A 24,716-nucleotide genomic window follows, 5' to 3' on the forward strand; every position below is an offset into this window, starting at 1 on the left:
CCCCAGTCCTGGACTAGAGGACCCTATTGTGTCCTCCCAGTGAGTGTATTACTTACTTTTAAAATAGACCATGTGAGATTGTAGCCACTTGCATGTCTTTACCACTAGACAGGAGGCTCTGTGAAAGTAGAGATTGAATCTTTTTTGCTTTCCATTGTATACCCAGCACAAAGCTGGCACTTAGTAGGTGCCCAATAAATGTGTATTGAATTAACAATAAACCAAACCCTCCAAGTATCACTCATATCTTGTGGGAGCTGATTTTCTCATTTTGTAGAAACCTGCAGAGGACTTTTCTGTGTCAGAGTTATGTCCCTCAAATCTCTGATCTGCAGATGAGAAAACTCACTAAAATAATCCTGTGTCTTTATTTTAGAAACCTTTAATTGTTAAATATCCTTGTTTCAATCCAGTAGTTTTATTTGGCTTAATCTCACTTGAGAATACTGAAACCCTTATAAATGGAAACTTTGAGGATAGGTTATATTGTTTCATATTATTAAATTAAAGATTTTTTTTTTTTAAAGCAAAACCAGAAACCTAAGGAAGCATTTTTTTCCCTAGCTTTCTGAAACTTTGCAAAGGAGATCATATGCCTTTATATTTCCAATACCTAGCATATTTTGGGGTCTTGATCAGTGTTTTTACACAAAAGAACGAGGATAACTATCTTTGATATATTTGTAAATGATATTTTGTGACTAACATTTATTAAACGCTTGTTAAATGTAAAGTCATCTCTTGTTATTCCTGTCAATGGGGAAAACCACTGGTGTGGATAATTGAAAACTGAAGGTACTTTGAGTGAGGTGGATGGAAACACTGCCTGGCAACTTCTCAGGATCCATGATGCCTATTGACCTTCTGGATGGATGATTGGATTTGACCAAATTGAGTGGGTCACATGTGTAAACACATTATAAGTTTGACTTCAGTTTTTATTTTCTGCTTGGTTTCAAACTGTATTGTAGGGGAAAATGTAAACTAATGAAGAAAAGACTAGTAAAAATGGAAGCACAGTGAGGGAAAGACAGTAAGACTGAAATATGAGGTTTGATGTCAGTGTTAAAATTAGTAAATATTCAGGATTGCATCACAGATTAATTTGTGAATTTTTTAACATATGGGATTTCAAGGGCTTTAGACAGACTAATAGTTTGGGAAAATTAATTATTGTCTAGTGTAATGAAGAAGGCTGAGAGTACTTCCACTCTAATTTTAAAAATAGATCCTTGAAATTTAAATTTAGGAAAGTGCTCTAGATAGTCTCCAAAGATGGCCATTAATTTCTGCCTTTCTTCTATATTCATGTCACTCTACCAATCAAGAGGTAGAGTCCATCCCTTACCCTTGACTTTGAGCTAGTCCTTTGACTGCCTTTGCCTGATAGAATGGGGCTCAAGTGATGCTATGCCTATTCCAGGACTAGCCCTTAAGGAGACTGGCATCTTCTACTTTATTTCTCTTAAAGCCAGCTGCTATGCAAAAGCCTAACTATCCTGAGACCACGATGCTGTGAGGAAGTCCAAGCTAGCCATGTGGAGTAGCCATGTGGAGAGCATCAAAGTGCCAGACATATGAGTGACGCTTTCTTGGATCTTCCGATGAAGCTCAGTCTTTAGCAGAATGCAGCTGAGTGAGTGACCCCAGCCAATCCCACATGAAGCAGAGGATTCCCCAGCTGAGTCTAGTCAACTGAGAGACTTGTGGAAAAAAAATCGTTGTTTTAAACTGCTTAGTTTTGAGTGGACAGTTTTGCAGTAATGGATAATGAAACAGTAAATGACTCATTGCTGCTAATATTGACTTTAAAATTCTATTTTCTTATAATTGAAATTTGATGAGAGAGTAGAACTCACACACACAAATTAATATGTGAGGTGATGAATCTGTTAATTTACTAGGTGAAAGGAATCTTTTCATAATATGTATGTATATCAAGTCACCACAATATACACTTTAAATATATTACAATTTTGTCAATTGTACTTCAGTAAAGCTGAGGAAAAAGAAACCTGAAAAATTTCTATTAGCATGATGTATATATTTACAAGTATTATGTCTAAGTATTTACATACATGTATTTATGTGTATATATAAAGCAGATATACCAGATTAGAGCATACATTTTATCTTTTAGCATAAGTTATTACTAATTATAAAAGTGATCAATATTTACAAATTTTCTAGATTATATATTTCTTTTGACTTGTGTCATGACCAAAATCTACTTCTGATTTAAATTAATTTATAACCTTTCTCAACAATTTGAACTAAATGGATAAAAAATTTTCAGCAGATTCCATCACAAAATGCAAAAGAATTCGAACTGATGCCAATTTCAGACTAGAAATTTTAAATCACCATTTGTTATTAGAAATGGAAAATTTCCTAAAAATACCTAATTGAGACGAGACAGATTTTTATGTGTGTTCTAAGATTAAGATGTGAGCTTAATTGAACATCACTGGAAGGAGAGAGAAAATAAAATTCAAGATATGCAGTTAAAGCTTCCAGCCTTCTAAACCTTTCATCAAGTGATGACTAGCTTCAAAGATCAGTAAAACATTATCAGCACTCCACCAAGCTCATGTACCCCAAATCAAATTCAGAAATGAAAATCAAATAACAGCACTTTGTCCATTAATTCTGTTAGCTTCAAGCCCAGACATAGCAGGGACCCTCGAGGATTTCTAAGAGAACCCCAAGGTTATTGCTTGCTGGCATCTGAGACTCTGGTGAAGATTCAGTGGGAAAACAGATGTTACACCAGAGCTTTGCTTTGTGAAGAATAACAGATGAGTAGATAGAGGCTTTCAATCTGAGAGCAGAACACAGGGTGATCAGAATCCCAATCACTCGGTAGAAGATGATAAAATACAGCAGTGGAGGGATGAATTAAGATGACATGCTGTGTTTTATCAATAAAAGTAGTGGCAAGAGATATATTTCTTACAATTATTTAACCAGGAGAAAGCTCCCGAGAATGATACATTTTGCTTATAAAGCAGTGTGAAGTGGGATAGATCACACTGTCAATTTAATGGCTCAGTTTGCTGCATTTGTATTAGCAGCAAGATTATTCTTTGTATTCATTCAAAATGAATGAAAACGTAGGAAACTGATTCTGACTATAAATCCGTTTCTGCTGGAAACCTTTTGTCATCCTATGCTGTCCTTAGTCGTTAGGATGGAGCAGGTCAGAAAATTGGACAAATGACTCTTTGTATTGGGGAGGCTTTGGTATTCTGCCCTATACATCAGCTTAAACACATGAGATGTTTTTCTCTAGAAATTAAAAGCACGGTTTCCATTTTGAATGAAGGATGTGACATCTACCAGATAATAACATTATAACTCAGTTTAGAGTGATGTGAATGACAGTTCAGTATGATATACTCCGTGAAGGACAGTTTTTAAGATTACTTATTCTCCTAAAAGTGATGTCATGTGTTCAGTGCATTTACTGTATGCCAGTACCACAGTAAGAACACAGAGTTCATTCATCAATAATCAATGGGCAAATACATTGTTACAAGTGTCAAATCTGCAGAAGTATGTTTGCTTTGCAGAAAATCAAATTAGAATTTTCTTCTTCCTTGAAATATGAACTCCCTCATAAATAGATATAAAAGAATATTCAAAGGTAAATGGGAACAGTTTTTTTTTTTTTGGTGATAATTTTCATTGTTATTCCTAGTGATTATTACCATAAAAACTATAAATTGTGTAACTATGTAATATGTTATGACTGAGAACACTGGGACATGCCATTGTGGTTAAAAGCCTGACTGCCTAGGTTCAAATCCCAGCTCTGCAGCTCACTGACTGTGTGACATAGACAATAACTTGTTTCTGTGTGCCTAATTCCCTCATCTTAAAATGGAGATAATTATAGTATTTACTATACAGATTTTAAAATGAGGATTAAATAAGCCAATATATGTAAAACACTCAGGAGTTTTAATAAGTTAGTATATGTAAAACACACAGGGACTGACACATGGTATTTTCTTAATCAATACTAGTTATTATTTTAATACAACATATTCAGGATATTGAGCAGGATGAGGATGTGGACATTCAGGGGAACAATTTCTTTAGAATGTAAGCTACTTTTTCTTCTTTAAAATGAAGGACAATTTTTATTTTTAAGACTTTCAGAAATAGATCTCATTATCTAACTTTGGAACTACTCCATTCTTATCAGGAAATTCTTCAGGGTAATTACCCCACTCTGACTTTGTTCTTAGAGAAATGTATTTATTTGATCACCTTCTCTTCCACTATTCAAGAGCATTGATGATGTTCAACATTTTTTACAAAAATAATTTGATTCCCCCTTCCCCACTCACTTTATAAAGTTACTCTCAAAACCCATCAGTCACTGACTTTAAAACATCTGATCAAAATCTTGATTTTCATTTTAGTACAAACAGTAGAAGTATAAAACATTTTCTCTACCGAACAAGAAATATAACTCTAAACAAGATGAAATGGGAATCTAATGCTGTCATTACTGCTGAAATCCATTGTCCTGAGGTAGAGTGAAATCCATTGCCCTGGGGTAAAGTTCAAACTCCTTGCAGGGTTTATAGGCATGGTCTATGCCCTCCTTTTCTTCCCTCCCCATCTTCCCATCCTCTGCCCAAAAAGCACACGTTCAGTATGCTTCAACCATTACAAGGTTTCCTCAGGTCCTCTGATAGATCATGTTTTTTCCTTCTTCCTAGTCTACATCCTACTTCACAAGGTCTTTACTTATCATTAAGGTGGGTCTGACCTTAGACATTCTTTTTTCCAAGGCGCCATCTTTGATCTCTAAACTCTAGGGCATGTACCCCTCCTATGTGCCCTCATAACAGCTTCTATTATGTCAACCATCACACATTTTATAATTTCTTGTTTAATTGTCTGTACCCATCTTGAAGCAAAATGTTCTACAGTTAGCAAAATGTTCTACCATGTTTTAATTATTCACCATTTTATCCCTATCACCTAGCAAGATACATATCACATAGTAAGCACTCAAAATGATGCTGAGTGACTGATCAAATGAATGAATGAGCTGCTAGGTTTCTATTTCCACTGCCAGATAATTAAAAGATTTTCAGAAAGGTTATATCTATACTTAAATAACATTTCTTATACGTTGAAAAACATAGGAAGAGGGGAAAACCTAATTTAAAAGAGTTAAGGGGCTTGCTCTTAGCTAGTTACTGAGCTAGAGTAAAATTCCCATCATCACTGAATCTCACTTCTGTCATTAGTGTAGCCTGGGGAAAGCAGAGTTTTGAGGGTTGTATTGGAAGAAGTAAAATATACCTATCTAACAAAATAAGTAGTGAATTTTAAACTACCTATAAATATTCCAAATGAGAAATTGCCTTGAAACTGATGCTATATTAAAGATTTAATATAAATGATGGTTATGTGTGCATAGCTAAAGAACACTCTTGTGCTCATTATTCCATTTTATTGTGCCAGTTTAATAGCCTTGTGATCCTTTTTATTGAATATTGATTATAGTTTTGAATACTTAATATGTTAAATGAGAAAATTACAATAGAGCCAATTTTGTTTCAAAAATGCCCCAATGCTTCCTACAAGACTTTGCTGATTCTTTTTAAACCTGATTTTTTCTTTATCTTAGGTTAACTGGGTTCTAACATGTCACCAAGGTAATAAACCCCCACAGATAGCCTTGCCTAACATGTAAACAGTTCTCACCAACTATGAACTTCAAGCAACTCTATCTTGAGCGTGATTTATGGCCTGTGTTCTCTTTAACCTCCAGATAAATCTGACAGCCTGTCTTTAGATGAAATATTCATGAAGTTTCATAACATTCATTACCATTTTATGATTCTTTTAGTTGGTATAACAACAATCCTTTCTAGCACTCTATTAAATCAGGAAGCAACTTCGTAAATCACTAGCCCAAGTGCAGGAAACCATCACTTGTTAATGTCTTAGCTGTGCTACAAAGCGTGCCCAAGCATAGGGGAAATTCATGCTGCCATTTACATCATCCTCCAGCATGCTAATTTGTTTGGGAAAATTCCTGTCTGATCTCTTCCAGCTCTGGGTTTTCTGAACTTGACAACTAAGTGAGAAATCTCTGAAAGCCTTGCATAAAAATATGTTACTCTATGTAAAATGTGCAAAATGCACGATAGCACAAAGCCTCTTCTGCAGGTTACTAGCAGATCATGTTTTCTGGGCAGGCAGAATAGGATTCTAAGAAGCACGCCAGATGGGGGAAAGTAAGTCTCTCTTCTCAAATCCTGCCTCACTTTATCATTTACTTTCAGCACAACTTCTCAAACTTTGCTTCTAGAGCTTCAGATAACTTTGATCTCCTATTACCATCTTGGAAACTGATAAAACTCCAAGGTGGTGGTGCTATTTATATATCTTGGTATGTGTAGCTATTGTCAGAAATACCTTTGAATAATTTTAAAGTGGTCAAAAGACATAATTCCTGAGCTAAAGGAGCTATGTCTTTTCAGTTTCAAGAATCAAAACTTTCTTCTGTGTTACATTGTTTAAAACTATCCTGATAAAATATTTAATGTTCACCATATAAAGATTAGGCCCTGAAATTTAAAATTAAAAGGTAGTGATTCATATCATGCTATTTTAAGAGTTTTCTTCTGTTCTTTGGAATCAAGCCTTAGTCACATTCAAAAGAGAGAATAAACATAGCTAGGCATATAGTGGATCTTTCAATGGATTTTGTGGTTTGTCATGATTAAGGATGTTATATTTAGGACAAAAGAATATCTGAGTCCAGAAATCTGGGTAAATCATGGTAGTGGGATAGTGGAGGCAGGTTGAGAAATTAAGAAATAATGGAAGTGCCAGACAATTTTTATCATGATGGGAAGTGTGCTGACAAAGAATCAGCAACCCTTTCATTGCCTATTATGTCTTTATCATGGGTAGTTCAGTTCAGAAACTAATGGGAAAACCATTTTAAACCTCTTAATTGCTTACTGTTTTTATATCTATCCCACTCAGAGGGTGCTACATGCAAGCCAGATGGCTGCAAATGTTATTCTGGTTTACAAGCATGGAGATTTTTGTATCACTGCCAAAGCCATTGTCAAAATGTCCTATATCAAAACAAAACAAAAAATAAAATTCTCTGTTTTCCAAACTTCTGAAAATTCTACAATAGCAGTGAAATACCAACCCCCCTGGAGGTTTTGGCAGCTAAAAGGAAAAATTATCCATCCCTAAGCAGCTTGTTGTCTGAACTAACCAAGCAGTGGGGCAGCCAAAAAAGGAACTGCATCATTGAGAAGCTCATGAATTTTCAAACAAGCAGCCTTTGGAATTCAGAACTTCTCATAAGGGTCCAAGCCGAATGGGCTTGGCACAGAAATTAGCCACTCAGAAGGGTCGCTTGGTGACTGGAGGGGGGTTTGGAAGATGCTAACTATATTCACCCTCAGGCAAAGGGAAGGCAGTGCCTATGCATGGTTTTGGATCCAGCTAAGATGTCTCCTAGATATTAGCTACATTGGATCAAAGGCAGTTTTACCTTGAATAATATAGGAAAATATCATGATGAAGTAAAGGTAAATGATTCCAGCCAACACAAGGTGGTACCAACCAACTGTATCTTAGAAATAGAAAAGGCCCACTCTATTCTAAAATTGTGTTCAAACTGAAAAACATAGTTGAAAGTGAATTTCTGACAAATGGATGTTGTTAATATGCAAATATCAGGATGATCTTCTTATAAATTGTATGATCTAGTAAGTTTAGTTCTCCTAAGTCTTCATTCAGAACCCAAACTATTTTTTGATTATCTCCAGAATTGATGTGTTTTAATTTTTTTTGTTGTTGTGAAAGAATTACCAACTTAACATAAGGGAGGATTTTCTAAAGGGTGAGTTAGAAGAGAGTTTTGGCTCTAAGTCTTAAGAAAGCAAAGTAGTTTTCTTGTATTATGAGCTGTTGCTAAGGACACATAGAACAATGAGAACTCAAATGTGTTATTAGCATTGTTTCAGCAGTAGATAAATCTCTCATGTACCATATATTTCTCCCTGAGTATTGCTCATCTATATTCTGCTTCACTTTCTACCTCTTCAATTCTCTCAGTCTTGACATTTCTATTAGTTGAGAGTGTTGGAAGTTGTTACTAGTTGAATTCTCCAGAAGTGGATACCGAGATGGTGTTTGGGGATACACAATGTTTATTAGAGGTCAGTACCCATGGAGGAGAGAGAACGAGGTAGGAGCAGGATTGGACAGAGGGAGAATTTGGCTTGTGATACATGCCTGGCAATATCTTGGCCAACCTTCAGGGCATCTGGAGCAAGAACTGCTGGTTAGTGGGTCTATATTGGGCTATCATGGGGTCCATGCTGCCCCAAGGAAGCACATGACCATGGGGAAGATGGCCTTTAGAAGCTAAAGCAGTCCCTGATGGCACTGGCAGTAGGAGACTATATGTCCAAACTTGTCACAGCTGGTCAACAAGTATTTCTGAGAAGCAGTATCTAGGTGATACATCTCTGTATCTATGATAGAGATCAATATTTGGAAACCAGCCAAGATTCAAGGAACAGAGTATGAGTGTACACAGTCAAGAGACCCAGAAAGCAAGGAGATTAGAAAGCGAGAACTAAAAGCAGCACTAAGAGACCAAAGAGTCTAAGTCAGAGACACAGTCCCAGGCCCCAGACCAGAGCATCTTGCTGGAAAAGCTTCAGATCCAGGAACGAGTCTGACTGACATACGCACCAAACAATGGAGAGAATTTTGAAACTGAGCCAAAGTTCTGGAGAGAATTTTGATACTGGACCAAAATTCTACTTCCCATGTTTTTGCAGCTGTGGATAGACAACTAGTCTGAAAGCAAATGTGAGTCTGTTTTCTTAGATGAAGACAATTTAAAAATGTTCTCCAAATTTCCAGTTCACTTGTTAACTCAAATTCACCGGGTACCTTACAGCTTACCTTTATGCTTTGGGTATTGAGGGTCTTCCGTGAATCTTTGAGAAAAAAACAAACAGAAGCCCATGAGTTTGAATTCAGAAAATAAACAATTTTTTATTATTCAGTAATTGTGAATTGCAGTTACTCTGTTAACAATATCTTTTTTCTTCTTCCCAGGATAATACCTTTATTATCTTCAAAGAAAAAAAATACAAACCAATTTACCATTAATTAATTCATTCAACAAATTTAATCGAGTGTCTACCACACATATGCCAGGCACTGTTTTGGGTAATTGAGTGAATAGAACAAAGATTCCTGCCTTTGTAGACCTCCATTATAAACAGATAGTATACAAAAGACCTAATAAGCAATATGGACAAGTGAAAAGTAGATCAGGATTAAAGGAGTTGGAGGGGTAGCTGAAATGGGAGGAAAAAGAATTTTGATCAGTTACAGGTTGGTTGAGGCGGGTCTCTTTGAGATGTCGATATCTGAGCAGTCTTGAAGGCAGTGATGTCTATGAAAAAGTGGTCCCAGCAGAGGATCCACTCGTGCAGGTGCCTGAGTACTACAGCCTGCTTGGTGTGTCCAGGGAGCAGCCAAGAGACTGTTGTGACTGGAATAGAGTGAGGGATGCTGAGGCAGTGATAATGAGATCAGCACAGTAAGGGGCATGAGTGTGTGAGGAGATGGTGGAAAACTTGGGCTTTAGTTCCAACTGAGAGTCAGAGCTGTTGAATTTTGAGTGAGGATGTTAACTATCTGATTTAAAAAAATTTTTTAATTGAATTATAGTCTGTTTACAATGTTGTGCTAATTTCTGGTGTATAGCTAGTGATTCAATTATGCTTATATATGTATTCCTTTTTATACGCTTTTTCATTATAGTCTATTACAAGATATTGAATATAGTTCCCTGTGCTACACATTAGGACCTTGTTGTTTATGTATTTTATATATAGTAGTTAGTATCTGCAAATCCTGAACTGCCAGTTTATCCCCCCATTCACTCCGCCCCCCTTTCCTCCCTGGTAACCATAAGTTTGTTTTCTATGTCTGTGACCATCTGATATGTTTTAAAAGCTCACTCTGTCTGCTCTTGGAAAATAAACTGGAGGGGATGAAGGAAGCAAAGGCAGAAGTCAGGGAGCAGTTAAGAGGCTGGTCTAGTAATTTAGGTAAACAAGACATGACCTTCCTTTTTGCTGTAGGCTGAACAAAAATTAAAAGGCCAAGTACTACTGTGCTACTGCTTTCACCAGACTTAGATTTCACACTCAAAATTCAGCAAAAGAACTGCACTTTGAGAGAAATTGTCTATTGTTTGGTTACCTTTGTTCTTTCAGGACTAAAAAGTGACATGAGATAGCAGAGAGCATGTCTGTCTCCTTTGTACTGCTCTGTGGCATTTCAGGATCTGAGAAAACTGCTCTAGTATTGAGGTTTAAATACTGTCATGCCCAGAATTCTGGTCAACCATTCCCAATGCAGCTTGTGTCCTCAGAAATGATTTTTGAAGCAGAAATACACAGTAGGACATAGACCTTTTTTTGTCTTTCTATAAAAAACATGCTTTCATGAAAATCAAATAACTCCTCCATCAGTGGAGAAAAAAAAAGAAAAGGATGTGTCATATTTGGAGCAACAGTCAGGCAAGGGAATACACTAAGAGTGCAGAAGTTAGATGGGGGCAAAGATGTAAGTTAAAGGAAATAAAGTTTCCTGGGAGGAAAGGCAGAACATGATTAGGTCAGTTCAGGAAACAGTGAAGTGAAAACCACGCTGTCTTGAAAAGTCAGGAGCCCTGCCCCGGGCATGTGCCCAGAGCACAACAGCTTAACACCTTTCACTCTTGGCGTAAGGTCGTTTCTGAAACTGGGTTTTGATTCTCAGACTCTTTCTTTTTGTGGAACTGAGCATTGTTAAAAGTAGTTTTTGATGAAGCTTCTCTAGACACCAGTTATGCTGAACTTAATCATTTACCAGCTGTTCTAAAAAGTACTATATCTGATTGTCAAAGACCTTATGGGTGGCTCCTTAAAAGTTTTCACTTTATTTGATGGACAGAGGAGTTGTGTGTGTGTGTGTGTGTGTGTGTCTGTCTGTTTTTCTGTGTGTCTGTGTATCTGTGTAATTTTCTTCTTAGCATAAAATTGTCTGAATTTTGGTAATTTAAAGAACACAAAATTAGTTTCACAATTCAAAATCTCAGTGACTGTTGGATAAATGGAAAGTTGAAGATCTGTGGCATACTTGGGGATTCATTACATTTCTTTGTTGTCAAATACCACCTGCCATTTTGTTTCTCTACCTGATTTGTAGAAACTCTGAATCTACCATAGGACCCTACCATAGATAGTGTAGATATTGACTAATATCATAACATCTACTTGAAATTGAAAGAAAGAAAGGAAAGGAGTAAGTGTGAGCCATTTACTTCTTCTAATGGTTGGTAAATCCCATCTAAGCTGCCCTACAGTGAAAATTCCTCCCAAGGCCCCAGTGACATAAAATGCATGGAATACAGAAAGATTTTGTCTGATTTTTAAAATTTTCTTTTTAAAATTCAAAACAGGGAATGGATATCTTCAGTCACTGCCTTTTGGAGAGCTCCTTAAGACTCCCGGGGAAACACCAGTGGTGGTAAAATTTCAAGAAGGTAAGTCCAGCTGAGAGGCTGGGAGATTGTGATAGTGCTGATGGTTAAGTCTATAGAGGGCAGGACTAAATAAATTTTCTAGCTAGCTTACTCCAACTTTTCCCTTTTTGGCCAGGGATATCTTCAATTATATTATTTGATACAGAACCTTGTGAACTAACCATTTTTGATTACATATTGTGTGACTCACACTGTGGTAAGGATACTGAGGACAGAAAAAGGCAACCTGAGACTTGATACGTTCTTTCAAGAAAGTTCCAATCATGTTAGGAGAAAAGACATATATTCATGAAGTAAATGTAAACATTGAAACATAATACATCATTGTATCTCTAAATATATGGTAAGGATGATATATTATGCAATAAAACTGGAAATTTCAGAAATGACTTCCCCTCCAAAACCGGCTGTCACATGCAGAACTTACCAGAAAGATACTAGTCTAATGGCTACTTTAATATCAAACACAAACTGCAGCAAATGAGATATTTGTTCAAGATGTCTTCATGGAAATAGAAACCTATGTTAAGAATATAAGAGGTTTTTGGAAATTGAAATGGGATGGAAGGATAGAAATCGTTTTTTAAAATGTTTGTTCTAGAGATTGTAATTTTTTAAATTAAGTATAGTTGATGTACCATATTATATTATAAGTTACAAGTGTGCAATATAGTGATTCACAATTTTAAAGGTTATACTTCATTTATAGTTATATAATAATAACTATATTGGTTATATTCCCTGTGCTGTACAATATATCCTTGTAACATATTTTATACATAATAGTTTGTATCTCTTAACCCCCTCCTATTCTCTTTCCCCATTGGTAACCACTAATTTGTTCTCTATATCTGAGAGTCTGTTTCTTTTTTGTTATACTCACTAGTTTGTTGTATTTTTTAGATTCCACACATATGTGATATTGTATAGTATTTTTTTTTCTCTGACTTATTTCACTTAGCATAATACCCTCCAAGTCCATCTATGTTGGTGCAAATGGCAAAATTTCGTTCTCTTTTATGGCTGAGTAGTATTCCATTCCATATGTATATATATATATACACACACACCACATCTTTATCTGTTCATCTGTTGATGGACACTTAGGTTGCTTCCATGTCTTGGCAATTATAAATAATGATGCTATGAACAGTGGGGTGCATGTATCTTTTCAAATCAGCAGATAGAAACCATTTTTTGTGTAGAAACCATTTTTTTGTGCTCATTTTAAGTGCTAAAATTAAAACAATAGAATAAGTTCCAGGTAAGTTTTATTTGGACTACAGTTTTAGACTTCATAGTATTTGAATATCAGAAGCAACTTAGTAAATTTTAATTATTGGGAGATTTCATTTAAAAAGCTAGATTCCCAGGTTCTTTTGAAACATCTGAAGATCTAACCCCTCCAGGTCAGCATTCTTATAGGCAGCCATCTTCGAGAGCTGAGTGGCAGATGGCCTCTTTGTTGTCCACAGCCCATTGCTTTTTACTGTTCTTTACTTTTTCTCCTAGCATGCTTATGTACCTAGCTAGCTCTCTGTTGGCATTTGAATTTGTGATTCCCTAAAGAGGCCCAATCTCCAACCAAAAGCATTCATGCCTTTTGCAGCATCCTTCCTGCTTGAATGCATTACCTGGAAGTTCACTTCTTCTCTAGGCAACTTATTCCAGTGTTGGACACCCCCCTCATTTACTACTGAAAAGCTCTTTTCCTGTATTAAGCCTTAATCTTATTCTTCTAATTCTTCTAATTTTACCTGGTTTTGTCCTTTAAAGTAAAAATGTATTTTTTCCCTCCTTTATAGGATGTACCTTCAAATGTATATGATTATCAAACAATGCCAAGAAACCCAGTTTCAAGAAAACTCCTTGTTTTCCATCCTGACCCTGAACATTCCTTATGGTCTTTTTTTTTTTTCTTTTTTCTTTTTTAGTTCTGTGGATCTTTTCAATTAAGTTTATTATTTTGAGTTGATGGTAGAGTCACATGGAGTTATAAGAAATAATACATAATGATCCAATGTACCCATTACTCAGTTTCCCTCAATGATAATATCTTGTAAAACTACAGTACAATATCAAAACCAGAATATTGATGTTTTATTGTCAAGATACAGAACATTTCCAGCACCACAGGGATGCCTCATGTTGCCCTGTCAGTCACATCTGTATCCACTTCTACCTACTCCTGTCAATCTCTAATATGTTTTCCAATTCTGTAATTTTGTGATTTCAAGAATGTTATATAAATGGAACCATATATTATATAACCTTTCAGGATTTGTATTTTTCACTCAGCATAATTCTCTGGAGCTTCATCTAGGTTGTTCTGTGTGTTAATAGTTCTTGCTTTATTATCACTGAGTAGTATTTCATGCTGTGCATATACCAGTGAGTTTAAGCATTTACCTTTGAAGGACATCTGGGTTATTTCCAGTTTTTTACTATTATCAATAAAGTTATAAACATTCATGTACAGGTTTGTCTGTAAACACAACTCTTCATTTCTCTGGGAAAAATACCCGGGAGTGCAATTGCTAGGTAATATGGTAGTAAAGTATTTAGTCTTTTAAGAAACTGCCAAGTTCTTTACCAGAGTGGTTGTACTATTTAAATTGCCACCAGTAAGGTATGAGTGATCCAGGTATTTGATACCATTATCAGTATTTTTTATTTTAGTCATTTTGAAATGTGTGTAGTCATAGCTCATCATGTTTTTTATTTGCAATCCTTTAATGGTTAATGATGTTGAACATCTTTTCATATGTTTATTGACATCTGTATATTTTCTTTGGTGAATTATCTATCTCTTCTGCATTTTTTCCAATTAGATTGGTTGCTTTTTTTTTTTACTGTTGAATTTTGAGAGTTTTTAAAAAAATATTCTAGATAGAGGCATACCTTAAAGATATTGCAGATTTGGTTCCAGACCACTGCAATAAAGCAAATATAGCAATAAAGCTAGTCACGTGAATTTTTTGGTTTCCCAGTGCATGTAAATTATATTTATGCTATACTGTAGTCTATTAAGTGTGCATAGCATTATGTCTAAAAAACAATGTATGTACCTTCTTTAAATAATACTGTATTGCCAAAAAAATGCTAACTGTCATCTGAGCCTTTGGTGAGTCATAATCTTTTTGCTGGTGGAAGGTCTTGCCTCATTGTTGATGGCTGCTGGTTGATCAGGGTGGTGATTGCTGAAGGTTAGGGTAGCTATGGCCATTTCTTAGAACGAGACAACAATGAAGTCTGCCTCACTGATTGACTCTTTTTTTTTTTCCCCCACAATTTCTCTGCAGCATGCAATGCTGTTTGATAGTGTTTTCCCTAAAGTAGAACTTCTTTCAAAGGTGGAGTCAACCCTCTCAAACCCTGGTGCTGTATTATCAACTAAGTTTATGTAATGTTCTAAATACTTTGTTATAATTTCTACAATCTTCAAGCATATTCACCAGGAGTAGATTCCATCTCAAGAAACCACTTTCTTTGCTCATCCATAAGAAGTAACTCCTTCTCCATTCAAGTGTTATCATGAAATTGCAGCAATTCAGTCACATCTTTAGGCTCCACTCCTAATTCCTGTTGCTGTTTCTACCACATCTGCAGTTACTTCCTCTTCTGAAGTCTTGAACACCTCCAAGCCATCAATTATGGTTGGAATCAACTTTGAAACTCCTATATATTTCGATATTTTGACCTCTTCCCATGAATCATGAATGTTCTTAGTGGCATCTGGAATGGTGAATCCTTTCCAGAAGGTTTTCAATTCATTTTTCCCAGATCCATCAGAGGAATCACAAACTATGGCAGCTATAGCCTTATGAAATGTGTTTCTTAAAGAATAAGACTTAAAAGTCAAAATTAATTCTTGATCCATGGGCTGCAGGATGGATGAAAACAACATTAATCTCATTATATATCTTCATCAGAGCTCTTGAGTGACCAGGTACATTGTCAATGAGCAGTAATATTTTAAAAGGAATTTTTCTTTTTTTTCTGATCAGTAGGTTTTAACAGTGGGATTAAAATAAACAATAAACCATGCTGTCAACAGATGTGCTGTCACCTAAGCTTTGTTTTTTGAGATAAGCAGAGTAGGTTTACCATAATTTTTCAGGGATTTTCAGAATGGTAAATTAGTGTTGGCTTCAACTTAAAGTCAGCAGCTGCATAAGCCTGTCCTTTGAAGCTTTGAAGTCAGGCTTTGACTTCTCTTCTCTAGCTGTGAAAGTCCTAGAATGCTGTTTTATCAACATTGAAAATCTGTATTTAGCCACCTTCATTTGTTATCTGAGCTAGATCTGGATAATTTACTGCAGTTTCTACATCAGGACTTGCTGTTTCATCTTGCACTTCTATGTAAAGGAGATGGCTTTTTTCTGAAAGCTTATGAACCATCCTATGCTAGCTTCCAGCTTTTCTTCCTCTGCTTCCTCTCCTCTCTCAGCCTTCATAGAATTGAAGAGAGTTAAGGCCTCGCTCTGGGTTAGGCTTTGGCTTAACGAAATGTTGTAGCTAGTTTGACCTTGTATCCAGACCACTAAAACTTTCTCCATATCAGCAATAGACTATTTTACTTTCATATTATTCTTTCGTTTACTGGAGTAACACTTTTAATTTTCTTCAAGAACTTTTCCTGTGCATTTACAACTTGGCTAACTGGCACATAAAGCCTAGCTTTCATCCTATCCTGGCATTCAACTTGCCTTTGTCACTAAGCCTAATTATTTCTAGCTTTTGATTTAAAGTGAGAGATGTGTGACTCTTCCCTTCACTTGAATGCTTAGAAGCCATGTTAGGGTTATGAATTTGCCTAATTTCAATATTGTTGTGTCTCAGGGAATAGAGAGGTCTGAGGAGAGGGAGAGAGATGGGGGACTAGCCAGTAGGTAGAGCCGTCAGAACAGAAACATTTTATCAGTTAAGTTCATTGTCTTACATGGGCATGGTTTCAGGGTACCCCCAAAATAATTATAATAGTAATGTCAAAGATCACTGATCACAGTTCATCATTAACACATATGATAGTAAAAGAGTTTGAAATACTTCAGAAATTATCAAAATGGGACATAGAGACAAGAACTGAGCAAATACTGTTGGTAAAATGGTTCCAATAGACTTGCTCCATGCAAACCCTTCATTTTGTAAAGGTTGCAATACCTGAGAAGCACAACAAAGTGAAGCACTATAAAATGAACATCCCTGTACTAGTCCTTTGTGAGATATGTGGCTTGCAAATATTTTCTTCCACTCTGTAGTTTGTATTTTCATCCTCTTAAGGTGTTTTGCAGAGCAGAAGTTTTAAAACTTGGTGAAATCTAATTCATAATTTTTCACTTTATGAGTCATGCTTTTGGTATCAGGTCTAAGAACTCTGCCTAGCCCTGAATCTCCAAGAAGTTTTCCCTTTTTTAAAAAAAAAAAATTTATTAAATCCATGATTCCATTTTGAGTTAATTTGTTGTATAAGGCATGGAGCTTAGGCTGAGGTTTACTTTTCTTTCCTTCCTGTCTCCCTCCCTTCCTTCCTTCCTTCTTTTTTTTTTTTTTTTTTTGCCAATGGATACCCAATTACTCTAGCACCATTTGCTGAAAAGGTCATCTTTACTCAATTGATTTGCTTTACACCTTTGCCGTGAATTAATTAGGCATATTTGTGTAGGTTTGTTTCTGGTTTCTCTGTTCTGTTTTATTGACCTCGTGTCTATTCTTCCACCAATACCACATAGTCTTGATTACTGGGTAGACTAATTCCTGGTACTTCATTTTTCTTTTACAAAATTACTTTAGCTAATCTAGTTCCTTTGTCTTTCCATATGAATTTTAGAATAATCTTGTCAATATCTATAAAAAATCTTGTTCAGATTTTGAGGGATACTGTGATAAACCTGTATATCAAGTTGGGGAAAGTGGACAGCTTTACTGTGTTGAATCTTCCAAGACATGAACATGGTATGCCTTTTCATTTATTTAGAACTTCATTGATTTCTTTCGTCAGTGTTGTATAGATACAGCACACATATTCTGCACATACTTTGTTAGATTTACATTCAAGTATTTTATTTCATTTTTTAGTATTGTATTTTCAATTCCAGTGTCCAAGTGTTCATTTTTAGTATATAAACATATAATTGATTTTTGTACACTTATCTTGAATCCTGCAACCTTGCTGAACTCACTTAATAGTTTTAGGAGTTTCTTTCTTTCTTTCTTCCTTTCTTCCTTTCTTTCTTTCTTTCTTTCTTTCTTTCTTTCTTTCTTTCTTTCTTTCTTTCTTTCTTTCTTTCTTTCTTTCTTTCTTTCTTTCTTTCTTTCTTTCTTTCTTTTTTGGCAGATTCCTTGGTATTATCTATGTCATCTATCAGGTCAGCTGCAAATAGGTATAGTTTTATTTTTTCCTTTCAGATCTGTGTGCCTTTTAGTTCCTTTTTACCATAGTGCACTGGCTAGAACTTCTAGCACTATGTTGAATAAGAGCTGTGATAGCAGACTTCCTTACCTTAACTTTTCACAATTAAGTATAATGTTGGCTATGGGTCTTTCTGTAGATCTTTATCAGGTTGAGGAAGTTCTAACTCCCCACTTGGCCTCTGCTGCTAGGGATATGGAGGTGAAGCCATAGTTTTTTTCTGTGGTGTTTGTCTAGAGTACAGTAGTTATTGTCTGAAAGTTTTCTCTCCTGGTAAGCTGGCCCTTTATTTGGTTAGACAGAGAAGGCTTTTGTTGTAGCTGTTACTTTTATTTGGGGGGCCCACTGGCATTTACAGATTGTTAACTTCTTTAGCTTCTAGCTGGGCTATCTGAAGCAAAAAGAAAACTCAGGGAACTCACCACCATGACATTCCTTGGGTCCTTAAGTCTCTAGCTGATCAGCCTTCTCTCTCCAACTTTCAGAGGCTTTTAATAGTTTTTATATATGATGTCCAGGGTTTTATGTGTACTTGGCAAAGGGAAAAGTAAGTCTACTTTATGTTCTTGGAAGCAGAAGTCTGTACTCTACTTTTGATGGCTACAATGTGATGCATTACCTAATTTTCACCCATGCCTTAGAGAAGACTCAGAAATCCAGAACAGATTGACCACTGGATGGTGACATTTGAATCCAATACCATACTCAGAACAATGTACAACCCAGGCTGGGACAGCTATGGTTTGGCCTTCAACTATACTCGGTGAGTTCAGCTATGTATCCAGCTGTCACAGACAATGTCCTCCTACTATTCCCAAATTATTTGGAATTAATGTCAATGTGAGTGTATAAGGTGGATCAATTTCCTATACCTTCTACACCCAACCTAGAAATTGCAAGTGTACTATCTCTTTTACACATTTATTTAGTTCAGACACCTCTTCTCACTTTGAGCTTGAAGTTCAAGCTCTCTGAATCCTGCAGAGAGCAGGGTCTCAGATCTATAACCTGATCACAGTATTTAGATTGAAAAAGAGCAGGATCTCATTGATATTATGTACCAAGCTCTGCAGAGCCCAGGCTCCTTTCTGGTGCACCTACCATCAAGTGCATATGAAATGTAAATATGTCATCAACTGTCAGAAACCACCTTTTTACTTTGGAAGTCTGTGCAGCATGTTCATAGAATGATTCCTCATAAATACTATCTCTTGTTTCTTTCCATTCCCCATTCCCATCATTCCCACCATTCCTCTGAGTATTCCCAATTTTCTTCCATTCCTCCTTTTCAGGGTCAAATCCATAAGGAATACCACCTCTATTTCTACCCCCAGGAGTGTGACCAGTAACTGTGGTATCTCCTGACTGTGGATTATGGGAGATGTACACTGGGAGGTGCACAGCAGCCATACCTAAGAGCCCAGGAACTTTATGCCCACCAAACCAATATTCTGATATTATAAACCCCCATGAAACCAAAAATTTACCTTAGTTGGATATAGCTGTCATAGGAAATAGGTAAGAATGGGCACTTTCAGATGCTGGGTGAAGAAAGCTGCATTTTTTTTAAAGTGGTGAAAGTGTGACAATATTAAAGGGCACCTAAAGAGGGTCACATGGTAATGAAACACAGTCCATGTGATTTAGAGCCAATTTTATGTATACCCCATAGAGGTGCACTGTTCAATACAGTAACTTCACATTGTTTAAATAAAATTCTAAAATTCAGTTCCTTAGTTGCACTTGTCATATTTCAGGTTCTCAAATGTCACACATGGATAGGTCGTCATACTGGATGGTGAAGGGTAGAATTCCCCATTGCTGCAGACAATTCTTTTGGACACTACTGCTGGAGAATATTCTTGTTACTTTCTATTCTCTTCTTACCTTCTAGGCCTTTGACTTTTAGATTTAGTGTTTCCTGTTTTACAGTTTTCCTATTTGACTTTGAAGACCTATCCCATTTGCCCTTTATTGCTGCCTCCAATAGTGCCACCAACCTTAGTTTTGAAGAATTGCTGATAACTCTCGCCAAAGAACTAACTTCTGACGTCTCCTTTTGCTTTTGGTTTCAGATTTATTACTTAGTGCATAATGGTCTCAACCTGCTTACACCTGTGCTTAGACACCTCCTGATTTGCCCTTAGCAATTGGTTTGTCTCCTCCCAACTATCTCTCTGAGTCAACTTACCCTAGAATTTTAGTCCATAGCTTTCCTGTTCTGTCTTTAACTCACTGATCTTCATAATATTGCTCTTATCTCTTATGATCTGAAATTGTAAGCAGTAATGTTTCATTAGTCTGCTATAATTGAGCTTCATTTTTAGAGTTATTATTGTGGAAAACCTTTTCAAAATGTGGTTAGTGCTAAATGAACAATATTTTTTTATATTGCAAGAGAGAAATAGAAGTGGGGCTTTATACTAACAGCTATTTGGGAAAAAGCTGGAACATGCATTCCAGATAGATAATTAATTTGTAAAACTATTCATACTATACACAGAGCAATGATGCACACAATTTGAAACTGCCAGCTTCTCTGCACTTTTCACTAAATATTAGTTGGTATTGTTTCATCCACAGAAACATTTCTTAACTAAAATAGCAGTAAAGCTAACTTCATACAATTTTTTAAAAAAATCCAAATTTCTACAATTAATCCCATTTAAAGAAAGAAGATCAGTTAAAAATGACTTGTAATTAATTATGTACAAAGGTTTTTTTTTTCTTAACATTAGCTTGTCTTTTTAAGATGCACAAAGATTGCTAAGGGAAGACTCCTACAGTAAAGAGAATATAGAAGCGAAGGAGAACCAATTAAAGTAGGTAAATTATTAGGAAATGTAATCAACCTTCAGTTATCTAAGGACTTGCCAGTTCGTGTATGTATTCCTTCATCTGTTAGGGAATTGTAGAAAAAGAGAGTAAAATGGAAGTTTAATCACTGATTAAAGCCAGTCTAAAACCTAATTGCATCTCTAAGTATGGTGCATTTCACAAAATGAGCACTTAATAAAACTTATGGAATTGTAGATAAAGGAAAGATAGACTATCACAAATTAAAATCAGTCAAGGAATTTGAAATGCCTCCTGTGTGGAAAGTACACTACTAAGAATTCTACAGAAAACAGAAAATAATTTGTAGATTCTAACCAAAAAAAAAAAAAAAATTAATTATTTAAGAAATGTTTCCATAATGAATGAAAAACAGCAGTGCCTATGATGTTTTCATATAGTTTTGTGAGATACTTTATATAATATTATATATACATGTTTTGATAGTTGGATATTAGAAATATACCCAAATAAAATATTTATAAGATATTATAAATTTTGATTTTTAATTAATAAATAATATTTTATGAGTCCATCTAACAAAACTCAATTTAAAGTAAATTTGCTCTCCTCTGACCAATGATAGGTGTAGAAACTAAATGGACTCTGTGGAGCAGTGGAATGTAACTTCAATCCAAACCTTTTGTCCTATACCCTGTGTATGAAAGAAAGGGCTCCTTTTAAGTAGGATTATTGGGAGGGTGATGAAGGGAACCTCTTGACTTTTATAAGATGTAACTTTTATATTCCTGGCAGTTTTAAAAGTAACTAGAACATGGCTATTATTCTTTCTTCAAAGTAATAAATTAACATTTAAACATGTAAAAGTGGTAGTTGACATCACTACTGCTCATTCGTCAAAGTTCTTCAGTCTTTCCCAGCCTATGTAGTGCCCTGTGGACACTCTGCCTCATTGACTGTCCCTTCCTGGCTGCAGACGTGAGAAGCTCCCCTGTCAGTCAGGGAAGCAGACCCACTCTGAGTGCTGTGGTACCAGGATTTGTGATAGGGACAAGACCTTGCAGAATTGTGGGAGAAGTTGGAGAACCTAAGGCACTAACCAGCCTCTCTGGTGCACTGGTGTGGGTGAGCAGACAAGTTATCTTGTTGGGGTGTTTGTTAACTGACATCTGTGCAACTGCTGTACTAGGACCATAAAGGAGAAGTGGTGAAGTCAGTGGAAAGTTACTGTTTCTAGGTCTGGGGATGCCTAGGGGTTCCTGTCTATTAGCAGAGTTAGGAGTTTGGAAGTAGAGCTGAATGCAGGCTGGAGGAGAGTGAGAACAAGCTGAAACTACTGATATGTCTGCATCTGTCTTTCAACATCAAGAAGATTAAAGACAAGCTGAAATCTCCTGGAAGATCTTTGTTTCTCACTGTCTTTAATGAGGATGACCTTCAAAGAGTAATGGCTGCTGTCTCACTCCCTTTTTCCAAATCACATTGATTTCTCTTCGGACCACATTTAACAGAGAACTATACAGGGTAAGAGGCTTCTGGGAAACCTGGTTCCAGATTAGCCAAATCGATAAAGGACAGAACAGCTACAGGCCAGCTTTTGTCAGCTTGGCATCCATGCATAGTGCTTTTAATCATATGTGTAACAAAGAGCTGAATCATGATTCCACCTAACATGATGCATCTACATGCAACTGAAAATGTGCTAACATGACATCCTCTCTCAAAAGAGGACACAAAGGCCCATAGTCATTTCAGCTATCTTTGGGTGATATTCATTCCTTTTCTAGCTGAGTCATGTTCCCTCTTTGATATCTTCTAACTTAAGTATTGACTTATTAGGTTAATTGCTATTAACACATATTGTGTTAGACAGTAGGGTAATAGGAGAGAGGAAAATAAGGAGAAGGTTGATTAATATATCTGTCTAGACATATGGTTGTACATACACAAATGCATTCCTATCAAAGTAAGGAGGAAATACTCATAACTGCCATAGTCTTAAATTTCTAAATAGTCACATGGTTGTAGCTGGTATTGGTAACTTGCACCTTCTAATATCCATTCCATATTCTCTTTGCCCTCAGCAAGCAGCTTAGCTGATTGTGGTTTTTTAATGGGTGGAGTATCCCAAAGCTGCATTTCTGAAAGGTCTGCGACATTAGCAGTTCTGATTATTTTGAATTTTTTTGTTGTTCCATTAATTTTTTATTGTAAGAATATGTGAGTCCTAAGAAGTGCCCCAGAGGATCACCTGTCTTGCAGACATCTGCCTGTCTACCCTGTTGTGTAGAAGCAACACAACTGCATTAGATTTCTATTGCTGCAAACCAAGTTAATACAGTTAGCAATTTAAGACAATACACATTTATTATCTCACAGTTTCTGTGGGTCAGGAGTTTAGGTATGGTTCAGCTGGGTCCTCTGCTCAGGATTTCATCAGGTTGAAACCAAGTGGTCAGTTGGGTCTGTTTTTCTAAGTTCATTCAGACTGTTGGCAGAATTCAGTTCCTAGTGGTTTGAGGACTGAGATCCCATTTACTTTTTGTGTGTTGGCTTAGGGGAAAGAGAGTCTTTTGAGCTCCTAGAAGCTGCTTTTAGTTGCTAGACATTTGGTCCTCTTATCTTGCAGCATGGCAGCTTTCTTCTTCAATTTCAGCAGGAGAAACTCCTGTACTCCGCTGCAACTGAATCAAGTGTAATGTAATCTAATCAAGTAGTGCCTATCTGATCATATGCATAGATCTTGCCCACATGCAAGGAGAAGGAATTAAATTGACATACACACCAGGGAATAGGAGTTTGGGGAGCCACCTTAGAATTCTTGTCAACCACCATTTTCTCCTGGTAGTCAGAATCAATCATTCTACCCACAATTAGTTCCTTCTCTGAATGCTGACTCATTGTCACGAGGAGTGGCCAGGTGGCAATTTCAATTTCGTTTTTTTGGAACTATTGATATGTTCTCCATTGGAAGTGTTCCTTCTTTTGGAACAAAGATCTCTAAACTAGCAGATCCTGAATTTGTGGAGATAGGAAGCCAAAGTTTTGCTAGTGGATCATTAGGATTAGTAGGGAGAGGAGCTATTCCATCTCCCATTCCTTGTTTCTCTAACCAGTGAATCTTGGCTCTGGGGAAGAACCCAGCATGGTATATTGGGCATTGATTCAGATCATATGTTAAATGCTGAAGGACATTACCCCTAGTGCCACAAACTGTGACCCTCCAATTGGCACTGTATCAGAGCCTTTAGACGATCATTTGATTGCTTCCAGGAAATACGGTAAGATCAGTGAATTCAATGAGGAAAAGCCCATTGCTGCTCTTTACTTATTGCGAAATGACTTCTTTGGACAAAAGCAATGCTGCGTGGAATACCACGCTGATAAATAAGGTATTCTGTAAGTTCATGGATGGTGGTTTTATCTAAAGACTTGAGGGCCAGGGTTGCAAATCTGTATCCAGAGTAAGTATCTTCTCAAGTGAGAAACATTTGCTGTCCCTTTCATGAAGGAAATGGCTCAAAGTAATCAACCTGCCTCGAGGTGTCTGGTTCTCCTGGGGAATTGTGTACCATATTGGAACTCATAGTTTGTTATTCTCAGGTTGAGTGAGTATTCAGCAGTTGATAGAGTAGCCTTAGTAAATGGAAGTCCATGTTGCTCAGCTCATAAAGAATTTTCACCTTTGCTACCGTAACTACTTTATTCATAAACTGGTAGGGCAAAATCAAGAGAGGCTGGGCAAAGAGGCTGACTAGTATCTATAGAATGAGTAATCTTGTCCACCTGGGTATTAAAACCTCTTCTGCTGGTGGTGGTCTTTGGTGGGCATTGACAGGGGACACAGATACCTTCATATTTTCAGAGTCCATTCTCAGGCTTCTTCTCCAG

General features: G+C 36.4%; 1 long non-coding RNA gene across 1 annotated transcript in view; it reads left to right on the forward strand.

Moving 5' to 3' along the window:
* LOC116153059 (uncharacterized) overlaps positions 1–24,716 on the forward strand; it is a 547,978-nt gene that overhangs the window by 137,088 nt on the left and 386,174 nt on the right. The window contains exon 2 of the long non-coding RNA XR_004136756.2: positions 11,534–11,617. This is a non-coding gene — a long non-coding RNA (uncharacterized LOC116153059). The remainder of the gene's footprint in view (positions 1–11,533; positions 11,618–24,716) is intronic.

Source organism: Camelus dromedarius, chromosome 4 (assembly GCF_036321535.1).
Source record: "Camelus dromedarius isolate mCamDro1 chromosome 4, mCamDro1.pat, whole genome shotgun sequence".
In the NCBI taxonomy this organism is placed as follows: domain Eukaryota; kingdom Metazoa; phylum Chordata; class Mammalia; order Artiodactyla; family Camelidae; genus Camelus; species Camelus dromedarius.